Source organism: Phocoena sinus, chromosome 13 (genome assembly GCF_008692025.1).
Source record: "Phocoena sinus isolate mPhoSin1 chromosome 13, mPhoSin1.pri, whole genome shotgun sequence".
Classification (NCBI taxonomy): Eukaryota; Metazoa; Chordata; class Mammalia; order Artiodactyla; family Phocoenidae; genus Phocoena; species Phocoena sinus.
The window spans coordinates 20943418-20965531 of NC_045775.1; the positions used below are offsets into that span (position 1 = coordinate 20943418).

The 22114-nt window shown below is 45.1% G+C and overlaps 1 protein-coding gene across 1 annotated transcript in view; it reads left to right on the forward strand.

The window, feature by feature from the left end:
• Positions 1-601: 601 nt before the first annotated feature.
• DPYSL5 (dihydropyrimidinase like 5) overlaps positions 602-22114 on the forward strand; it is a 96991-nt gene continuing 75478 nt past the window's right edge. The window contains exon 1 of the mRNA XM_032652691.1: positions 602-723. The gene's annotated coding sequence lies outside the window, so the exon portion shown is untranslated. The remainder of the gene's footprint in view (positions 724-22114) is intronic.

A 22114-nucleotide genomic window follows, 5' to 3' on the forward strand; every position in this document is an offset into this window, starting at 1 on the left:
GTGAGAACATTTTCTTACAACTACACCCCCGCCCCCTCCATCCTGCAATTCAGCCGGGCGCCCATTTCGAAGGCGTCGGACTGGGTCTTGGCGGGAACCAGGCGGCCTTAGCCCGGCCTGCAGGGAAGGGGAAGCCCGGCAGCAGCCCGGGAAAGGCGACTGGGGCATTGTTTCAGTCCCTCGGGTGGGGTCCTGCAGGGGGAGGGGAGGCGGTAGCCGTCCCAGGGGACCCGTGCATCAGCGCGTCCAAGCGCCCGGTCTTTGTGAAGTGTCTTGAGTCACCATGGAAATCCAAAGGAACGCGGAGAAGGGCGCCAGGAGGTCGGCGGGTTCTCGGGCTGCGTCCTCCGTCCCCTCTCGGACCCTGGCCCTGCGGCAGGGCCTGTCGGGAGTTGTAGTCCCAAAACGGCAGCCGCGAGAGGCGCCGAGGATGCCAGGCGCCGCCGGTCCCCGCCTCTCCCTAACCTGCTAGCTAGAGGTGGGGAGCTCTGGGGAGGAGCCGTCGCTTCAGTGATTGGCCGAGGACGCCTCCAGCCTCCACCCAAGACCCCTCCCCTGCTCGCGGCTTCTGACTCCAGCGCCCGGCGCGCCAAGGCGGCGATCGAGCGAGCGAGCGAGCGTGCAGCCGCCGCCGCCCCGAGCACCCGCAGCTCCGGCGCCGCGGCGAGACCGGAGGAGAACCCACCGACCGACGGACCCTCGCAGCCGCGGCATCCCGGAGGAGTGGGTGATGGCGGGGTGGGCGGTGGGCTTATTCTCCCCGGGCTGGGACATCCATCTCACACAGTCCCTGTTTCTCTGGGAGGCGCACAATAGGGCCGGGGTCCGGGTGCACCTAGGGGCCCGGCTGCGGGGGACGCGGCGGGAAGTGTGGTTTGGGAATGGCGGCAGCCTCCCCGGGCTAAACTGGGGCCCGAATCGGTTCCTCTTTGTAAGCCCACAGAGCTCCCAGAGCGCCGAGCGGTGCCTTGCTCATAGTAGGCGTTTAATAGGTGCTCGTGGGATTGCAAAGAACTGGGGTGAGGAGGCAGCTTGGTTGAAGGGGGTTCACTCCTAGCACACAGTAGACGCCCAGCCTCACTCGTCGAGGCGCAGTGAATAGCTGGAAGGCTGGGTGGGGGCTTGCTGGCCGTGGGCCCGTCCGGCCCCAGTCTTAGATCGGCGCCGTCCTCTGCCCCCACCCCCATCCGCAGACACCCTCTGTCCCTCTCCCCTCCGAGTTGGGGTTTGCCCAGCCTGAACCGGACCCGGCGGCCAGTCCACCCGTCCGGCTAACGGAGCGGACGCCTGAGGACGATTCGCCAGCCGCCTCCGAGGCACCTGTCTGAACGACAAAGGCCGCTTTTTTGCGGCCCGGCCCTCTCGGCGGGCGCCAAGCTGGGTCCCTTCGCTTGAGCCCAGCGCGGGAGCCCTTCTGGCTGCATCGATCTTGGCGAGCGAGAGACGTCGACGCCCCAGGCCCGGGGAGGAGGCAGGAGTGTCCGAGCTGGAGAGAAGCTGGGATGGAGAGAGGCGGAGGAGAGGCCTGCGTTTGAGCATAGATGGGGGAAATGCGAGATAGGGAAGCTGGGTGGGGACAGGTGACTGGATCTGGGAAGAGGGGTAAACTGGAGACTAGGGTTTGAGGAGGAAAGAGAAGGGTCTGAGGAGGGAGGGACGGAGCTTGGAGCAGGTGGCGCGAGGCGAGGCTGGGGCTGACGAAGAATGTGGAGGGGAGGAGGGATGCTGGAGGGTGGAGACTGCCTGGGTTTGAGACGGGTAGACACTGGGGAGGAGGAGACCAGCGCGGTGAGGAGGAGGGGTCTCCCTGGGGAGGGAGGTCTCCGGGGAAGGGAGGGGCAGGCAGCTGGGGTCGCGGGTCTCGGGCCTGAAGACCCTCAGCTCTGGCGATGAGCCTGGCTGTCCTGTGGCTGGCTGGGCGTGGCTCTTGCACCGGGCGACGGACCCAGGATGGCGGATCCGGGACCGAACTGGCTGTCCCCGCGAGGAGCTTTGTCTCCCGGCTTGACAGCAGCCCGTAGGGACTCGTTTAGGGTTTTGTGATAATCCGCGGCGCCGCAGGCACACCCTTTTCTTCGCAGAGCTGAAAGGCTTGGTCAGTGGCAGATGCTGCCAGGGAGGCGGAATGAGGGACGCCTCCCGCCCGGGAGACCCGGAGAACAATAGCCGACACTGGTATCCGCCCGACAGCGAACTAGGGCCCCCCCGACCCCAGAAATGAAGTGCGCAGTTTTCTGGTGCAGAAAATGCTCCCGGAGAAATCACAGGGCACGTGCTCGTCTCTTGGGGTTTGTGTTGGGGAACCGAGCCCCGCCGTTAATTCCCTGGTGTGAGTCGCGCGTCCCCCTAGACTGTGGCACCGGCAGACAGACGCCGCCCCAGGGTTTGGTACCTTCTGGCTGCGGCACCGCCCCCTGCCCCTTGCTGTTGACCAACCACCAAGACGATCTGTGGCGACCTGTGGAGGTTGCCTCGGTACTGAGCAAGGCTCCCTGAGTAGCCGGCTTTGTCTGGCGAGGCGGCCCACCTCGAAGGTCTACTGTGTGTTCCTAGAGGGAGTAGTTAGGGCCGGTGCGGACTGTGGTAAAATGGGGAGAAGCTGTCGTGGAGATTACCCGCCACGGGTGCCACTCCTGGCCTTAGAGCCGGCAGCCAGGGGACCAGTGCTTCCCTTTGCCAGTGACCACACCCAAGCCAGCTTATCCATCCTGCAGTTTTCACTGGTATTGTCTGATGACCTAAGACAGGGATGGCTCTGTGATAAGAGGCATCTCCTTGCCCATGGGAAAGCAGATGGACAGAAATGCAAACACAAAAAAGGGGTTCAACAGAGCTTTCCATGCACTCACAGTCTTGCTTGCTGTCTAAGCATCTTTCACACCGCGCGCAGCGTCTTGACATGTGAAATGACAGCCAGAAAGTAGCATTCTGTTTGATAGGTTTTCTTTGATGATTGTTTAGCTGATATTAAAGGTGACTCTTTAGCATAGATTTATACTTTTAAATGGTCATTCATTAAAAAAAAAGAAAACAACAACAAAAAAAAAAGCAAGGCAGAAGCATTTTTGTTCCAGGAGTGGAGGAAGCTTGGCTAAATGACAGTCAGAGCATCATAGGACAAATCGGTGTGACATATTTGGCATGAAGTTGACCGATGAGCCTTTCAGCTCTCTTAGCCTAGCCTTGAAACCTCTAGGTTTTACTCAGGTTGATGCAGAAGGTGAGGGACTGTGATGTGACTGTTGGCTCTTGCCCAAAACGTATGGTTGCTGCCAACGTGAGGTCCTCCTATCTGGGCTGTACCCAGTGTCCTGCTGCTTTTAAAGGATGGTACTTTGAGGAGGTGCCTCTCAGAATTTACAAAGGACTAGCTGGAATGTTGTTCACTGGATGTGTTTAATTAAATTAATAGACCTATCTATCTCCAGAGTGAGTGAAAACCAGGAATCTCAGTATTAGAACACCCAAAATCTGATGCTGAAAGTTTTTTCTTATGAAAAAGCTCAAATGGGAAGTGTGTTTTCATGTCATTTCCCAAAGGAAAAGTTTCAGGAGGGAATGTTTTGTTGGTTTATTCTTCTTGAAGGAACTTATGGATTTGTTTAAGGGTGTAATCCTGTGAAAGCACTGTGTGAATATCCAACCCAATTTTTTCCCCATGGGGAGTCAGTTCATAGATGAGGGATGCCAGTATGACCAGCCCATTTCTATGGGGAAGATAGAGAGAAATCAGCACGCCCCCCTCCCACCTCCTGTGAAAATGCCTGGGAGACGGAGGGGAGAGACAAGTGGCTCCAGAGAAGGACTTTATGTACCCAGAATTCCAGGGTGCCTTTGGGGAGTTCAGCTAGGTATAGAAAAGATTTTCATGGGACATGAACAACCGGCTGTTTTCAGCATAGCCTCTCCAAAATGTAGATGTAAGCCAGAGTAGTTTCAGTATTCTCAATGCACTGCACGTTTCCACCTCTGGAAGCAGTTACTCAGCAAGGCAAGTCTGCACAACTGGCCAAAATTTGGTTTGAGGACTTGGTTTGGCTTCATCTGTGGTACCTCCACCTCTCCTTGTCCTGCCATGGATATCTAAGAATTCTCCCTCCTTAATAATAATAGCTCCTCTGACACAGAATTCAGCTCCAGGGAACTGTAGGCCAAAGGCCATCACAACTGTGGATAAATCTCTGGGGTAAATTAGGATTTAGATAAATATTGAGAGCCAGAGAAGTTGGTATTATTAGAAAAGAGTATGTAAGATATCCTTCTGGTGTCAAAACTAAACAAATTCTGATAGAATCTGACCCTGTTCATATATTTTTGTTTTCTGAGCTATAAGAAAATTTTTTCAGAAAAGTCTTCTAAGACTTAGTTGACAGGAGCTTATAGAAGAATAATAATATAGGAAATCTTTGTCAGTGTGAGAACCTGTAGGGAGAAGTTGGTATAAAATAAAGTCAAATGAGAATAACAAGAAGGTGTTTGATTTTCTTGCACTGCTAGTGAATAAATAAGACATAATTTCAAAATCACTTTGTCTTAAATTTTTTATATGAAGATGAAATGTTCAAATTCTGTGGTATGAATCTTTAATGAACTTTGATATATATGTATAAAAGCAGACACATTATATACTTTAACAAAAAAATTTGTGAAAGAATATCGTATATGATTTGTTCTGTTTCAGTCTTCGAAATTCCTTCCATTTAAAATAAATGGACTTAACCATAGCATCCCTGACCGTCTCATACCCTCCCATCAATCACAGCCCAGTTTTGTGCTCGTTCCCTTGTCTCCTCCCACCTCGACTCCCTCCTCACAATCCAGACTCAGAGACAATGTACACAGGAGGGAGAGCCTTGGTCTGAGCCAGGAAGCCTGGGGTCAAATCCGAGCCCTGCCACTTTCTGTCCGTCTCTCCTTAGATGAGTTATTTTTCTCTCAGGGACTCAGTTTCTTCTTCTGTACAATGAGGTTTGTATGAGTTAATATATGTATAGCACTGAGACCAGAGTCTGGCACCTAGTAAGTGCTCAATACATGTTAGCTATCACCATCAGCACCATCGTCATACCCTTACCCCAGAATGTGTGCCCATAAAAACATTTTGATTCCCCATTTAATCTTTCATCCGGGGCAAGCTGGTGTGGATATCACCAGGGTCTGGGGCAAGCTGCTGTAGGGTATCGATAGTGGGAACAGAAAGAACGATTAGGACACCTTTCTGAAGCTCCCACCCTTATAAATAGTAGGAATAGCTCTGTGCTGAGTCTGAGCCTCTTTAAACACAGCTGTTTTGAGCAGCTGAGAACTTGCAGAGTTAAGAATGTTCCAGAAGTGCTCTGACCCCAGCTTTGCCAAATTGTCCCTGTGTATAGATTTGGCCTGGCAACTCACCCTGCTCCTACACCATCTAAAGAACAATCAGGCATCCATAACTGGTGAGATGCTGTTGTTCCGGGGATGTTCTGTTCTTGGTGTGGGAAAGAGCGATCATGTTTGGTTGGTGGCAAGTTGTTGGGAATAAAAATTGTTGACTTTATTTCTTAGCTCAAGTTTTCCAGCTAAGAAATAAATTTGGCAGCACAGAATTACTTATTTAACAAACATTTTCAAAACACTTAACTCTGTGTTAGGGGTTGTTCTAGTTCCTGTGAGTTAAGTACGGTACTGTCATTATTCCCACTTTACAGATGAAGCAACGGAGGTACAGAAACCAGCCAGCTAGAGAAATGGTAGAGCCAAGCTTCGAACCCAAAAGGCCTGCTCAGAGTCTGTATAAGTCGAGGTTCTCCAGAGAAACAGAACCAATAAGGATTGGCTTATGTGGTTGTGGGGGCTGGCGAGTCTGATGTGTGTAGGGCAGGCCAGCGGGCTGGAAGCTTTCATGTGGGAGCTGAGGTTGCGTGGGCCCCATAATGGTTAGTCTTACGGCAGAATTTCTTCTTCCTCTGGGAAACCTTAGTTTTTCTCTTAAGGTCTTTCAACTGATTGTATGAGACCCACCCACATTATTGGGGAAAATCTTAGTCAACTGACTGTGGATGTTAACCACATCTATAAAATACCTTCCCAGCAACACATATAGATGTGTGTTTGATTGAATAACTGGCTACTAAAACCTAGCCAATTTGACACAAAAAACTATCACAGGGTCCGTGCTTTTTTTTTTATTATTATTTATTTATTTATTTATTTTTGGCTGTGTTGGGTCTTCATTTCTGTGCGAGGGCTTTCTCTAGTTGTGGCAAGTGGGGGCCACTCTTCATCACGGTGCGCAGGCCTCTCACTGTCGCGGCCTCTCTTGCTGCGGAGCACAGGCTCCAGACGCGCAGGCTCAGTAGTTGTGGCTCATGGGCCCAGTTGCTGCGCGGCATGTGGGATCTTCCCGGACTAGGGCTCGAACCCGTGTCCGCTGCATTGGCAGGCAGACTCTCAACCACTGCGCCACCAGGGAAGCCCCAGGTCCGTGCTTTTAAACACTACCCCAGGATCAGAAGCTTACTTGTTGGGTATAAGATTTACAATAAACTAAAGAATTTAGCAATGGGCTATTTATCCCACTACAAAATGGTGCGCCTTACCTTGTTGAAAATAGAATTTGGACCTCTTTTTTCATCCATGTAGCTTCTAGCACAAAATAATGCTCAGAGCAAGCATTCAATAGATAATATTGAAAGAATGACCAACCGAAAGATTGAGATGATACTTTGCAGGATTTTCCAGCCATTGAGACCTCTAACTCCCCACTTAAATTTAAAATCATTTGGCCCAAGTGAGGTTGAGGTTTTATGAATGACTAGACTCTCTTGAATCAAAACAAGAGAGGTACTTCCCTGGTGGCCCAGTGGATAAGACTCCACGCCTCCACGGCAGGGGGCCCATGTTCAATCCCCGGTCAGGAACTAAGATCTTGTGTGCCGTTCAGTGCAGCCAAAAAAAAAAATAAGACAGGAGAATATCTGCATTCTGAATTGACCTCCCCACCTGCCAACATCTACCCATTTTCATTGGCTTTAGCAAAGATCTTTGGATCTGTCACTGCCTCAACTCCTTGTGAATGTGTCCTGTATACAGTAGCAGTGCCCAGGACTCAGTCACACCATATTTGTGTCCCTTTGTTGTCCACTGACAAGCATTCCCTTTGTTGATTTCAAATCCGCCATGGGCTCCCTCTAATTTCTCAGGCCTTCGGTCTTTATTCTCCCTGCTTTTGTCTGGTCCTGTCCTTCCCTTTGTCCTTCCCCAGAGCATGACCACTATTTATGGAGAAGTCGCCTCCTTTCCCATTTTTAGTGCTTCAACCAGATTTTCGTCTTTGTAGATCAATATATTCATTCTGTTATAAAATTCAAGTGTAGGGCTTCCCTGATGGCGCAATGGTTGAGAGTCCGCCTGCCGATGCAGGGGACACAGGTTCGTGCCCCGGTCCGGGAAGATCCCACATGCCAAGGAGCGGCTGGGCCCGTGAGCCATGGCCGCTGAGCCTGCGCGTCCGGAGCCTATGCTCCGCAAGGGGAGAGGCCACAACAGTGAGAGGCCCGCATAGTGAAAAAAAAAAAAAAAATTCAAATGTAGCCCCCAATTTTTTCATCTAATGCCTTTTTGCTCCTGTTTCCAACAGACATGAAACTCAATTTTAAGAAAGTTACTCGGAATGTTTTAAGTTTGGCATATTGCCAAATATTTGGGCCACACATACATAAAACAGTAACATTGGGGATTGAGAGTGTATTTTAAAAATATTTTTATTTTTTAAACTTTTTAGTAAAGTATAACAGATATACGGAAAAGTATACAAATCGTAAGTGTATAGCTTACTGAATTTTCACAAACTAAACATGGCCATGTAAATCAGCACCTGATGAAGAAACAGATTATAAGTGCGTATCCCAAAACCCCCCTTAAGCCCCCTCCCAGTCACTACTCTTCCTCCAAGTTCTCTAAGCCCTATCAGCATGGATCAGCTTTGCCTATTTTTGAACTTTTTATAAATGGAATCATATAGTGGGTACTCTTTCAAAAAGGGGCTTCTTTTGCTCAATGTTATGTTTGTTGCATTTTATATGCTCATTTTCATTGCTATATAGCATTCCATTGTGTAAATGTACCACAATTTATTTATCCATTATGTTGTTAATGGGTATTTGGCTAGTTTCTAGTTTGGTGCTATCATGAATAGTGCTGTTGTGACCATTCTAGTACCTGTCTCTTGTGAACAAATGTGTGTTTCTCTTGGGTATATAGTTAGGAGTAGAATTCAGGTCAAGGATATGCATATGTTGTGTTTTAGTAGACCACACCAAATAGTAAGATGAATGGTGAAATTTGTTTGAAAAAAGTCAATCCCAAGGCATGCAATGCTGTGATTAAACTGTTTTTAGAAGCCCTAAATGCTGGCATAATTTAGCGGCTTGATCAGAGGTTGGTTTTCAACTCTTATTCTTCAGCAAAAAAAATAGAACTTTAGCTGTGTCTGACTCTACAGTAGCTGAGGTGAACATTTCTAAACTAAAGACCAAGGATGTGCTTCAGCCTTGGTCTTGCTACAGCAATTTCCTTACTCCTGTTTCTTAAGGAAAAGCTGAGAATCAGATTATAATTGCAACATGGGTCCAGAGATCATTCCAGAGATGTCCTGTCAGCCTTGAACAAGATTAACAAGTGAGATTTTTTCGGTTAACTATTTTGGATTTCTTGTATTGAGTCAGATAGCAGTTGTGAATCTGTGGCTTAAAAAACGCCTCAAAAGTGTCAGCTTGTAGGGTTTCCCTGGTGGCGCAGTGGTTGAGAGTCTGTCTGCCGATGCAGGGGACACAGGTTCGTGCCCCGGTCCGGGAAGATCCCACATGCCGCGGAGCGGCTGGGCCCATGAGCCATGGCCACTGAGCCTGCGCGTCCAGAGCCTGTGCTCCACAACGGGAGAGTCCACAGCAGTGAGCGGCCCGCGTACCCCCCACCCAAAAAAAAAAAAAAGTGTCAGCTTGTAATTGCAAAGTTCATATTTCTTATTTGGGGAATTAGAAGTATAGCATCTCATTTTTTGTGGGTTTTTCTAAAAAGACTTAAAACGCACATGTTATGGAGGGTGTTAATCTTATTTATTTTCTTTTTTTTCTCTTTTTGTAATTGAAGTATATTTGATTTACAATGTTGTGTTAGTTTCAGGTGTATAGCAAACTGATTCATATATATATATGTATACACACACACACACATACATATTCTTTTTTCAAATTCTTTCCCTGGGACTTCTCTGGTGGTCCAGTGCTTGAGACTCTGCGCTTCCGCTGCAGGGGGTGTGGGTTCCATACCTGGTCAGGGAACTAAGATTCCACGTGCCATGTGGTACGATGCCCGCCCCCCCCAAAGAAAACAACCAGATTCTTTCCCCTTATAGGTTATTATAAAATATTGAGTATAGTTCCCATTACAACGTGATTATAACGGAAAAACCCCTGCAACTACTGAAAAACAATAAAGATGAGGCACAAAGATATGAGCAGTAACCTCTAACCAGATTGTGGATATAGGCAAACCCATCTCCTCTCCATAGCTCGTCTTCACTGTTGGCCCAGGAGAGATGGCAGTGATAAATTTGGCCAGTATAGATCAAGAGCAGCGATTTAGGTACAATTATAGGATGATGGTAATGAAACCTTTGCCACCAAAGGAGCATAACAAGGCAGTCATGAATTCCTAACTTGGCTGGTTTTTGCTCATGAGACCCATTCACAGCCCAAGTTGTTCCTGATAAAGAATATTTTCCTGTCATGTGGCCTTTCATGTTTGGTATTGGTCCTCATATAACCAAGTGAGTGAGATCAGATTTATCACTGCTTTAAAACCTACATTTACTGCTTGAACTCTGAGTCCCTTAAGCACTTAGCTATTTCATATCTCTTTTAATATAGGATTTAATTTTGTACTTTAAAATGTATATTCCAATATTTAATCAATTATAAAGCCACTTTAGACCATTTTGCTAATACAGCTAGTGTAATGTTTGCGTTTCATCAAATCCTTGTCCATATACTCAATGTAATTTTTACAGAGTTGTAACCACAACATGGATCCTATTTTGTATTTTGTTCTGTCATCTGACATTAGAAAAAAACTTTTCTGTGTCTCTACCTAACTTAGAAATGTAAACTTTTAATTGCCTATCATTTCATTGGAATGTACTATATTTAAACATTTACTTACTGATGAACAAACATTTAGATTATGTTCGATTTTTATTCCTTATTTTATTTAATTTTTTTTTTTTTTTTTTTTTTTTTAATTAATTTATTTATTTATTTTTGCGGTACGCAGGCCTCTCACTGTTGTGGCCTCTCCCGTTGCGGAGCACAGGCTCCAGACGCGCAGGCTCAGCGGCCATGGCTCAGCGGCCATGGCTCACGGGCCCAGCGCTCTGCGGCATGTGGGAATCTTCCCGGACCGGGGCACGAACCCGTGTCCCCTGCATCGGCAGGCGGACTCTCAACCACTGCGCCACCAGGGAAGCCCTATTTTTATTTTTTAATAAATTTATTTATTTATGGCTGCGTTGGGTCTTTGCTGCTGTGCGCGGGCTTTCTCTAGTTGCCGAGAGCAGGGGCTACTCTTTGCTGTGGTGCGCGAGCTTCTCAAGGCAGTGGCTTCTCTTGTTGCGGAGCACGGGCTCTAGGCACGTGGGCTTCAGTAGTTGGGGCACGTGGGCTCTAGAGCACAGGCTCAGCAGTTGTGGTGCACAGGCTTAGTTGCTCCACGGCATGTGAGATCTTCCCAGGGCAGGGCTCGAACCTGTGTCCCCTGCATTGGCAGGCAGATTCCCAACCACTGCGCCACCAGGGAAGTCCCCGATTTTTAAAATTTTAGATAGTGTTTACATCTTTGTGAAAATCACATACATGATTTTATTACCCAGCTGATAATATGTTTTTGAAAATTGAGATTCCCTTAAAAAAAGCTTTTGGTGTGGGGGATGCAGTTTTACTCATAATACCTGATAGTTCTCACATAAGGAGCAATGCATAAATGTGTGTTAATTCCTTGAAATGCATAATACGTGTCACAAAGTTCCCTGATCAGAGAATGCCTTCTAATCAGTCTTAGCTGGCAAGTTGTTTATCAAAGAACTTGTGTAAATGTAGGAATAAAATTGTCTGAGATAATCAATCATTTTACAAACAGGGCATGTAATAATAATTTGGAGCACAAAGGACTCCAAGCTAAGCCAATTTTACCAATAAATTCTATAAAATTGTGTTGTCTCAATAGCAGATAGCACCAAAAGTTGGCCATAGTGAAAAAAATGAAAGTTGCAAAGAGATGAAACAGTTATGAGAAGCATCTAATACATAGTTAAATTCTAAATATCTGCCAGTAGAATGCCAATAGCCAGGACCAGAAATGACTGTTGGAGCAGCCTAGCAAGTGAGAGAGGTTTGCTCACCATCCAGTAACTGGACTTAAGTTGCACTGAGCTGTTATTTGAGCTGGGCTCAAACCTCCTCTCACATATTTCCTGAGTGCCTGCAAGGAACAGTGTAATTTCCAGGAAGGACCTTGCACGTGGGAGAGAGATGGGGTTTGAATCCTGACTCTGCTACTTTCTAGACGTGAGAGATCTTGGACAAAGTCACCTAATCTTCCCAAGCCTCGGTTTCCTTGTGATTTAAAGGGTTGTTAATATCTTTCTCATAGGTTTATAAGGAGGACTCAAGGGAAAACATGCAGGGAGCCTGGTGGGTACGTCGTAAGCACTCAGTAAGTGGAGCTAATGGTATTCTCTAGGTGCTAAAGTTAGGTGCTTTGAGCTACATGAAGGTATAGGACAGTCTTGTCAAAGTACAGGATTGTCAAATGAACAGGCTGGACAATACGATAGCTGGTGCAGAGGGAATACAGAGCACCTGAGAAGTTCAGTCACAATGGTTCAGGTCCCTCCTCTGTACAGTGAGGAGATGGAGACTAGATTCTATCGGCAGCTCTGATCTGTGACAGCCGTGCTATGTTGCTGCTGAGACTGTCACAATTCCTTCCCAGCTCAAACCGGCAGACTTGCAGTTTGGTACCATCTATCAAAACGAAAACTGCACACACCCTTTAACTGAGCAGTACCACTTCTGGGAATCTATCCTAAAGAGGTACAAGTATATGTGCATGACGAAAAATAGGAAGGGATGTTATTGCAGCATGATTTGTACGAGCAAAAGAATTAGACCCAACCTAAATTCTCAGCATTGGTGAGCTAGTTAAATACGTTATGATCCATCCTTACAAAGAAATATTATGTAGCCATTTGAAAAAAATAAGGCAGATAATTTCTGATCTGATAAAGAACAACATCCAGTATATATCAGTGACTAGAAAGGAAAGCAGGCAGACCAATATTTAATGCATGTTTGCCATTTATGTGGTATAAAATATATACATATATGCTTAAATATGCACAGACTGCCCTTGGAAAGAAACACAAGAAAATCCATGATGGTGCTTGTCTCTGGAGGAGGGGACTGGGGGGAACATTTCACTATTTCTATAGTTTTAAATGTTTGTCATGTGTATATTTTACCCGTATAAACAATAACAATAACTTGGCAGCCCTGGTTGGTTCTGGTTGGTCACCTCTCAGAGACTTGAGAAAACTGGAGAAGGGTAGAATTCTGGGCCTCATGCTCAGGGCTTATGTTCTCATATGGACTCCCAGATGGAGGACCCCTAAATAAGCCTGCAGAGTAGGGCTTTCAAGCCTACCGAAGAGACAGCATGTGTAGCCCGTTCAAAGAAGAAAGGCTTTGTGGCCAGGAAGTGAGGATGACGTACTACTGCTGATTCGCAAGTAGCATTTCTGATATTTCCCCTCGTGTTTATTTTTATTCAGGGAAATTTGATTTAAATCTTAGGATGCAGAAGATGAGAAGCACTAATGAGGCATCATGAACCTCCCACAGCGCCGCGTGCATGTGCTCATTCCTTCATCCCTTCCTTCATAGAATAGGTGCTCACTGAACACCTACAGCGGGCCAGGGGTCAACATAGGATATTGGGGCTAAAAAGACCTTAGACAACATTTAATCATTTCACAGAGGAGGAAACTCCAGGGCAATTTAACTTCCGGTGAGCTGTACCAGTGCAGACAGTTTCTGGTAATTGCCCTTTCTGGTCTCCAATGACAGGTTAAGAGACCTCTGGATCCTCCTGGAGAATCAGTTCCCTCATGTAGAGTAGAGTGTTGGTTCCATTCTGGTTACTTTTGGGGCATGTTTTCTCTGTAAAGGCTGTGAAGACAAACTCCTGGGTTCATACCTTTGTGTGATCTCTTCCTGTGACTTGCTTTTAACCAATAGAAGACAACAAAGATGATGGGGATGTCATTCCCATGACTGTTACGTGATGTAAGACCCCGTCGTCTTGCTAGCAAACTTGCTCTAGACGCGCAGTTTGATGAGCAAGTGTCTGTGCTGGGAAAGCCCACTTGGCAGGAGATTGGGTGGCCTCTAGGAGCTGGGTGGCCTCCAGCTAGAAGCCTGTGACCATAAGGAAATGAATTCTGTCAACAACCTGAGCGAGATTGGAAGTGGGTTCTTCCCAGTCAGACCTCCAGATGAGAACACAGCCTGTCCAAACACCTTGATTGCAGCCTGTGAGGCTCTAAAGCAGAGAACTTAGGCCTCCTGGCCCACAGAAAGGCAGGTAATGAATATGCGTTGTTTTAAGCCACTAAGTTTGTGGTGATTTGTTAAACAGCATAGAAAACTAATTCACACCTCTCCTGCATCACTGTTTCTAGTCCATGTTTTCTTCACCCGTTTTACCCCGTGAACCCACTGCTTCATTTGTTTATCATTCTCTTTCTGAGTCTTTGCTCGCCCTCCCCCCGCCCCCCGACTCCTGACTTCTGGGGGATAGAGGTGGAGAGCAGCTGTGCTCTGACCCTGACAGGGCTGATGGAAGTCATCAGGCTAGTGGGCACTTCTGGCCCCTGTGGTGGAGGTCCAGCAGAGTGGGGGAGGGTGTTTTGCCCAAGTTGGTGGGGAGGGGGGACTGGGATAGAGCTCTGCCTAGGAATGTACTAGAAAGCAGTCGTGGAGGTGGTCAACACTCCATTTTGTGGCCCTTTTCAATGTATGTAACCTATTCCAGAAGTTGTTTCAGCCTGTCCTCCATTGTTTTTGTTGTGTTTTGTTTTGGTGGTGGAGAGCGTGCTTGTTGAGGGTATTCTCCCATTTTAGTCCCTTTTTTGGACCATACCCTGGAACATCTGGCACATCCACTCCAACCTGTTTCTCGACTTATGAGTCAGGCTGAAGTGTCTATTCTTTCCTATTACTGCTTCTTTTTTTTTTTTTTTTTTTTTTTTTTTTTGCGGTACGCGGGCCTCTCACTGTTGTGGCCTCTCCCGCTGCGGAGCACAGGCTCCGGACTGATGCGCAGGCTCAGCGGCCATGGCTCATGGGCCCAGCCGCTCCGCGGCATGTGGGATCTTCCCGGACCGGGGCACGAACCCGAGTCCCCTACATCGGCAGGCGGACTCAAAACCGCTGCGCCACCAGGGAAGCCCTATTACTGCTTCTTAAAGTTGGCCTGCAGGCTTAGCTTGAAGCACCTGATGCAAGTTTGGAATAGCTTTGAAGCCTTTTTAACGGCATTATTGAGATGCAATGTAAATACCATAAAGTTCACCCATGTAATGTGTACAATTCAATGATTTCACCATTCTCTAATTTTTGAACATTTCCATCATCCAAAAAGAAACCCTTTACCCCTAAATCACTTCCCATTCCCCTCCCCGACCCCAGCTCCTGGCAACCACTAAATCTACCTTCTATCTCTATAGCTTTGCCTATTCTGGACATTTCATATAAATGGAATCAAATGTGGCCTTTTGTGACTGTTTTTTGTTTTGTTTTGTTTTGTTTTTTAATTTTATTTACTTATTTATTTATTGGCTGCGACGGGTCTTCCTTGTTGCGCGCGGGCTTTCTCTAGTTGCAGCGAGAGCGGGGGCTACTCTTCGTTGCGGTGCGTGGGCTTCGCATTGCAGTGGCTTCTCGTTGCGGAGCATGGGCTTTAGGAACACAGGCTTCAGTAGTTGTGGCACGCGGGCTCAGTCGTTGTGGCTCGCAGGCTCTAGAGCACAGGCTCAGTAGTTGTGGTACACGGGCTTAGTTGTTCCATGGTATGTGGGAACTTCCCGGACCAGGGCTCGAACCCGTGTCTCCTGCATTGGCAGGCGGATCTTTAACCACTGCACCAACAGAGAAACCCCTTTTGTGACTGTTGAAGCTTCGTTTTTTTTAATCTTAAAAAAATAGGGACTTCCCTGGTGGCGCAGTGGTTGAGAGTCCGCCTGCTGATGCAGGGGACACGGGTTCGTGCCCCGGTCCGGGAAGATCCCACATGCCGTGGAGCGGCTAGACCCGTGAGCCATGGCTGCTGAGCCTGCGCGTCCAGAGCCTGTGCTCTGCAACGGGAGAGGCCACAACAGTGAGAGGCCCACGTACCGCAAAAAAAAATTCAGGAACTTCCCTGGAGGACCAGTGGTTAATACTCCACGCTTCCAGTGCAGGGGACGCAGGTTCGATCCCTGGTCAGGGAACTAAGATCCCACATGCACGGCCAAAAGGTTTATTTAAAAAAAAAATGCAGTATCTGCACCCTAGTCCACAATCTACCCTTTTTTGTTTTGATATAAAGTAAAGAAATATATATTTGGTCGTCATTCCCAATTCCTGGCACAGAGCTCGTAAAACTCTTAATTTTCTGAGTGATTGGTGTGAGCGGAGTGTCTTGTTATTCATAATAAGCCCCTTTCCACCTTCCCTGAGTTTATGCTAATAAGGTGACTCTGAGGATGGAGCTGGTTGTCAAGGGAACCAACTAGGTGATGGAGGTTTGGAACTGTCAGCCCCACCCCTCACCCCTCACCCCACCTCCAGCGAGAGAAAAGGAACTGGAGATTGGGTTAATCACCAAGGCCCAGTGATTTAATCACTCATGCCTGTGTAATGGAACCTTCATAAAACCCAAAGGAGTTTAGAGAGCTTCCACATTAGTGAACACATCAAGGTGCAGGGAGCGTGGTGCACCAGAGAGGGTATGGAAGCTCCAAGTCCCTTCCCCATACCTTGCCCTGTGCATGTCTTCCATCTGGCTGTTCCTGAGTTGTATCCAGTAATAGTAAGTAAAGTGTTTCTCTGAGGTTTGTGAGCTATTCTAGCGAATTAGCAAACTCCAAGAGGGCATTGTGGGAACCCCAGATTTATAGTTGGATGGTCAGAAGTACAGGTGACAACTGGCCTCTGCAGCTGGGGACAGTCTTGTGGGACTGAGCCCTTAGCTTCCAGAGTCCGCACTAGCTTCCGGTGGTTAGTGTCAGAAGTGCTGTGAATAGAGAAACAGTTTTCCCTTGGATAGTACCACAGGTTTTCAGCCATTCCCCATTGATGGGCATTCAATTTGTTTCCAGTTTTCTGGGTTTTTTGCCCTACCAGCAGTGCTGCAGTAGACTCTCTGTACATGTCTCCTTAAGTTCTCGTACTTTTATGTCTATGGATGGAGCCCTACGAGTGGAGCTGCTGAGTCAGAGATCTTTTTAAAATTTTAATAGAGGCTTTCAGGCTGTTTCCCAAAAGTGTGTAATAATTTGCATTTCCATCAGCAACGCCTACGCAACCTCTCCCAACCCCCACCCCTCCTCCCCCAAGTCCTGCCAACATCAGGTATCACTCTGGAATTTTTGCCATTTCTGATGGATATGAAGTGGCACCTCATTATGACTTTTATTTGCATCTCCTTGATTACTGGCAAGGTTGAACATCTTTCTATATGTTGTGGGTCATTTAGATTTGCTCTTCTACGTATCACTTATCCATATCCTGTGCCCATCTTTCTCCTGGTTGTATTTTTCTTATCAATTTGTAAGAGTTCATAGCTGTCATATGCACTAAACATGTTTTCTCAGGCTATTTATTGCTTATTGACTTTATTTCTATGGTATGATTTTTATATCAAATGAGATCACCTTCTGTAATATCACATTTAAAAATTTTTATAAGGTCAGAAATGTGACTTTTCTTTTATGACTTCTGGGTTTCTAGATTGACGTAAAAGGTCTCCCCTGCTTCTAGGTTATACATGTACTTTCCTGGGCTTTCTTCTAATATTTTTAACTGTTTTATGTTTTACATGTAAATAAATTCCAGATGGGTTACAGATTTGGGTATGAGCTGTAAGGTAGGGAGCCAGCTTAATTTTCTTCCAGACAAATAGCCAGGGATGCCAGCACCATCTATTATTAAGTAAATCATTTTTCCCCCTGCTGAACTGAAATATCTCTTTTGTTGGATTTAATTGAAATCTGCTACCAATTGCCTTACTCTTTTCCACTTCTCTGTCTATTCATATGCTGATACCGTACAGATTTAATTACAGTAATTTCATATAGTATCTTTTATTATTTCTAAGGAAGTCCTTTACCTACCCCACAGTATTCCTTTCCATAATTTTCTTGACTCTTCTCAATTCTATTATTATCTGTTTCAAAATAAACCCTTTGGGAATTCTAATAGGAATTTCATGACACTTATCTATTAATTTTGGGATAATTGACATTTTATGATATTAGCTTTTCCTGTCTGAATATATTTGTTTCATTGTGTTTACATCCTATTTTATGTACTTTGAGAAGTTCTATAGGAGTCTGTGCCTGTCTTAGTTTTTTGTTTTTGGTCTCTTTTTGTGTGAAGTTGTATTGAGATATAACTTATATACAATAAAATTCACCCACTATAAGTGTACAATTCACTGATTATTAGTATATTTAAAGGGTTGTGCCACCATCATGCAATTTACTTTTAGAAAATTTCTATCACCCCCAAAAGAAAACTCAAGCCCATTTGCATTTACTCCCATTTCCACCCGCAACCTTGGGCAGCCTCTAAACAAAATAGATCCAAATAGAGAAAATACTTTATATTTAGATTTGCCTTTTCTGGACTATTCTTAGTGTTTTATTTTTTTATGCATAAGTGTTTTCCAGTGTTCTTCACTATTGTGAACACAATATCTTTTCCTGTTTCTATTTCAAACTGGCTGACTGCTAGCATAGCAAAAAAATATTTTGATTTTATTTATCTTATAATCTGTTGTCTTACCAATTTTCATAGGTTTTCTAGGTATACAATCATAACACAATTTATCTCTTTTTTTCCATTTTATCTTGAGGATTTAATTTTCTTATTGCATTTTTAAGCAAATTGCAAACATCATTTAATAATCGTAGTCGGAGAAGGCATCCCTGCTTTATTCCTGATTTTGATGACTATGAGTTGCCGTCAAAATGTAATTTATTGACAACTGTTGATGAACTGCAGAGGCAGGGAAAGTCAAAAGAAGGTTGAGAGGGAGTTACCTTTCCGTTGCCATTTCTTTTAAGGCTGGTATGAAATAGTTATATGTTTCCTTAATCATTGGCTGCACTGCATAGTGCCTTAGTCACTTAAAAATAAATACAATTAAAATTTCAGTTCCTCAGTTTCAAGTGCTCAGTAACCACACGTGGCTAGTGGCTACCTCATTGGACAGCACAGCTCTTAGACCCTGGGTGGGCAAATCACCAGCAGCTTAGAGTGGTGGTTACAGTTTTAAGGGATTACTTAAAACAAAACAGAATATGTGACAGAACCCAAATTGGTCCAAAGGCCTTTTACAGAAAAAGTTTGGAGACCCCTGGTTGAGAATATTGTCTCTCCAACTGAGTCATTTTTATATACCTTCTTTCCGTTTTTCTTATTACAATATCATCTGTGAGATAGATGCTTAATATTTTTCTTTAAATAAGCTTGACTTTTTAAAAAAAGAAATATTATATCAATACCATAAATGGAAATGTTTGCCATAAATAAATAACTAGAAAAATAAATAGAATGAAAGCCAACAGATGTTATTAAATTCCAATAACAAACTAGACTTTGCTCTTTCTTTTGTTAAAAAAGAGAAATTAGCAAGTGCTAAGTATTAGACGAGACACATCCACCACCTGAGAGGTGTTCCATGATGTAATCAGAAGTAGAAAAAGAGAACTGAAAAAGAAACCGCCTCCTCACTCATGATTCAAGGTCACTTATGTCCGGGGACGTGTACAGGTGTCTCCCGCTTCAAAAGCTCATTTTATGGCTGCTTCAGTTTTACGAAAGACCTACATGAGTACCTGTTTTCGCTAACCGACAGAAAGAGGATTTCTGCTTTTAGGAACAAAGGCAAAAAGCGAAAACAGTGTTCAGCTTTTGTTTTGCTGAGACCCTTTACAGAGGCAACGCGCACCTCAAGATAGGAGTGGCGCCGCCAAGCTCCCTCCCCGGGAACTACACTCGGCGTCTCAGCATCAGGCTGCCAGAGCTTTGAACTGTGTCTGTGAGCACTTTATCTAGATTTATTTTGTGCATCCATTAGCAAGATGTGTCCTAAGGTAATTGCTTCTTTGCTTTAGGCCACTTTGCTTAGAAGGTTTTCATAGGAATGCTCTACCGATGGGGGAGGGAGGGACACATACCTTCTGGAATCACCTGTAGTGTTCCTCAATTTTGGAACACTAGGCTGAGGGGAGAGGAGGTGGGGAGCATGAACTTGGCATAGGCGATGGCTGGTGCTGGGGTGGCCTAACTAGAGGAGCAATATTTAGACACCTTCCTTACCATTTTCAGTTCAAGGGTGTACAAGATACATTTGTGTCGCTTTTTACTCTAGGTTAGAGCACCAGATGTAAATTTATAATTAGACCATATCACTTTAACCTCCACAGAAATGTCATTGCTGAGTTAAAATTTAATGATATTTCCTCAGCCTTTTATTGATGTTTGCTCTATATTAAAAATGACCACTGGGAAAATATTTCTCCTCCTTCTACAAAACTGCAATAAAATATATCTATTTCTTATTTTCCTTAAAGAGTAACCCAATAAATTCCTTCTAGAATTATCTACATAGAGAGCAGACCTGCTTTCTCGAAAACATTCTAAGACCTTCTTTTTTTTTTTTTTTTTTTTTTAAATTTATTTATTTATTTGTTTATGGCTGTGTTGTGTCTTCGTTTCTGTGCGAGGGCTTTCTCTAGTTGCGGCAAGCGGGGGCCACTCTTCATCACGGTGCGCAGGCCTCTCACTATCGTGGCCTCTCTTGTTGCAGAGCACAGGCTCCAGACGCGCAGGCTCAGCAGTTGTGGCTCACGGGCCTAGTTGCTCCGTGGCATGTGGGATCCTCCCAGACCAGGGCTCGAACCCGTGTCCCCCGCATTAGCAGGCAGATTCTCAACCACTGCGCCACCAGGGAAGCCCTAAGACCTTCTTTTGAATGTTCGTTTAGGTAGAGGAGAGCAGGGAATTATTTGGGATTCAAAATGCTTTTCCTTTGGGTGAATCGGAGCCTCCCTTTTATCCAATAATAAGAAGAGTTTTCCCCTTCCCTCCCAAACCATTTCACCCTTTGCTCTAACTGCCAGGAAGTTTGGCATTAAATATAATTCCTACTAAATTATATCTCTTCTTTTTCTGAGTTCCCTTTAGCAGTCCTCTTTTTAATGCGTTTTTGTTGCTTTTAAGTCAACCTTGCTGAGGTGTAATTTACATAAAATATACATAACCATTTTCAGTGTTAAGAGTTTTGACATATTTATATACCTGCATAATCACTACCACAATTGAAATATGGAATATTTTTATTACCACCCAAAGTTCCCTTGTGCCTCCTTCTGTTCAATCCCCTTTCCTCCTCCCTCCCCAGTCAGTGATCTGCTATCACTGTAGAGCAGTGTTTCTCTACCAGGGGAGAGTTTGCCCCTTAGGGGCCAATATGGCAATGTCTGGAGACATTTTTGTTGTCACAACTGTGCAGGTGCTACTGGCGTCAGTGGGTCGAGGCCAAGAATACTGCTAAATATGCTACAATGCACGGGATAGTCCCTGCAACAAAGAATTAACCAACCCAAAATTTCAGTCGTGCCAAGACTAGGAAGCCCTACTCTAGGTATCCATTTGGGCAAGCAAACGGTATCCCACGGCTCAAATCCAGCCTCATTGCCTGGTTTTGTGCAGCCCATAAGTTAGAAATGGGTTCAATATGTACTCCAGCATGACTGGCTTCTTTCACTTAGCATGATGTTCACCCACGTTGTAGCGTGACTCAGTACCTCTTCTCTTTTTATTGCTGAGTAATATTCCATTGCATGGATTTGACACATTTGTTTATCTTTCATCAGTTGATGGAGGTTTGGATTGTTTCAACCTTTTGGCTATTATAAATAATGCTGCTACGAACATTCTTGTGTGAGTTTTTGTGTGGACATATGTTTTCATTTCTTTTGGGTGTACAATATACTTAAGAGTGGAACTTCTGGGTCATACAGTGATTCTATAACTTTTTGAGGAATTTGCCAGACTGTTTTCTAAAGCAGGTGCATCATTTTACATTTCTACTGCAGTACATGAAGCTTCCAGTTTCTCTCCACATCCCCGCCAACACTTGTTATTATCTGTCTTTTTTATTATAACCATCCTAGTGGGTGTGAAGTGGTATCCCATTGTGGTTTTGATTTGCATCCCACGGATTGCTAAATGAGCATCTTTTTATGTGTTTATTAGCCATTCATATATATTCTTCGGAGGAATGTTGATTCAGATCCTTTGCCCATTTTTAAATTGGGTTATGTCTTTTTATTACAGAGTCGTAGAAATTCTTTATATATTCCAGATATAAGTCCCTTGTCAGATATCTGATTTGCAAATCTCCCCTTCTCTGGGAGTTAGTTCCTTTTTATTAATGAGTATTATTCCCTTGTTCATTTGGGAGTTAGTAGTGTACTCACGATTTGTTTATCCACTCACTTGCTGGTAGACGCTAGGGTTGTTTCCAGTTCGGGGTTATTATGAAAAAAAGTTATTCCAAGGATAAGTCTTTGCATGCACGTACCTTTATATCTCTCTGGCAAATATCTATAGAGTGGGACTACTGAGTCGTCTGGTAAGTGTATGTCTAACTTTATGAGAAATTGCCAAAATATTTTCAAAAATGGTTGCACAATCTTACATTCCTACCAGCGATGCACAAGAGTTCCAGTTGTTCCACAACCATTCTA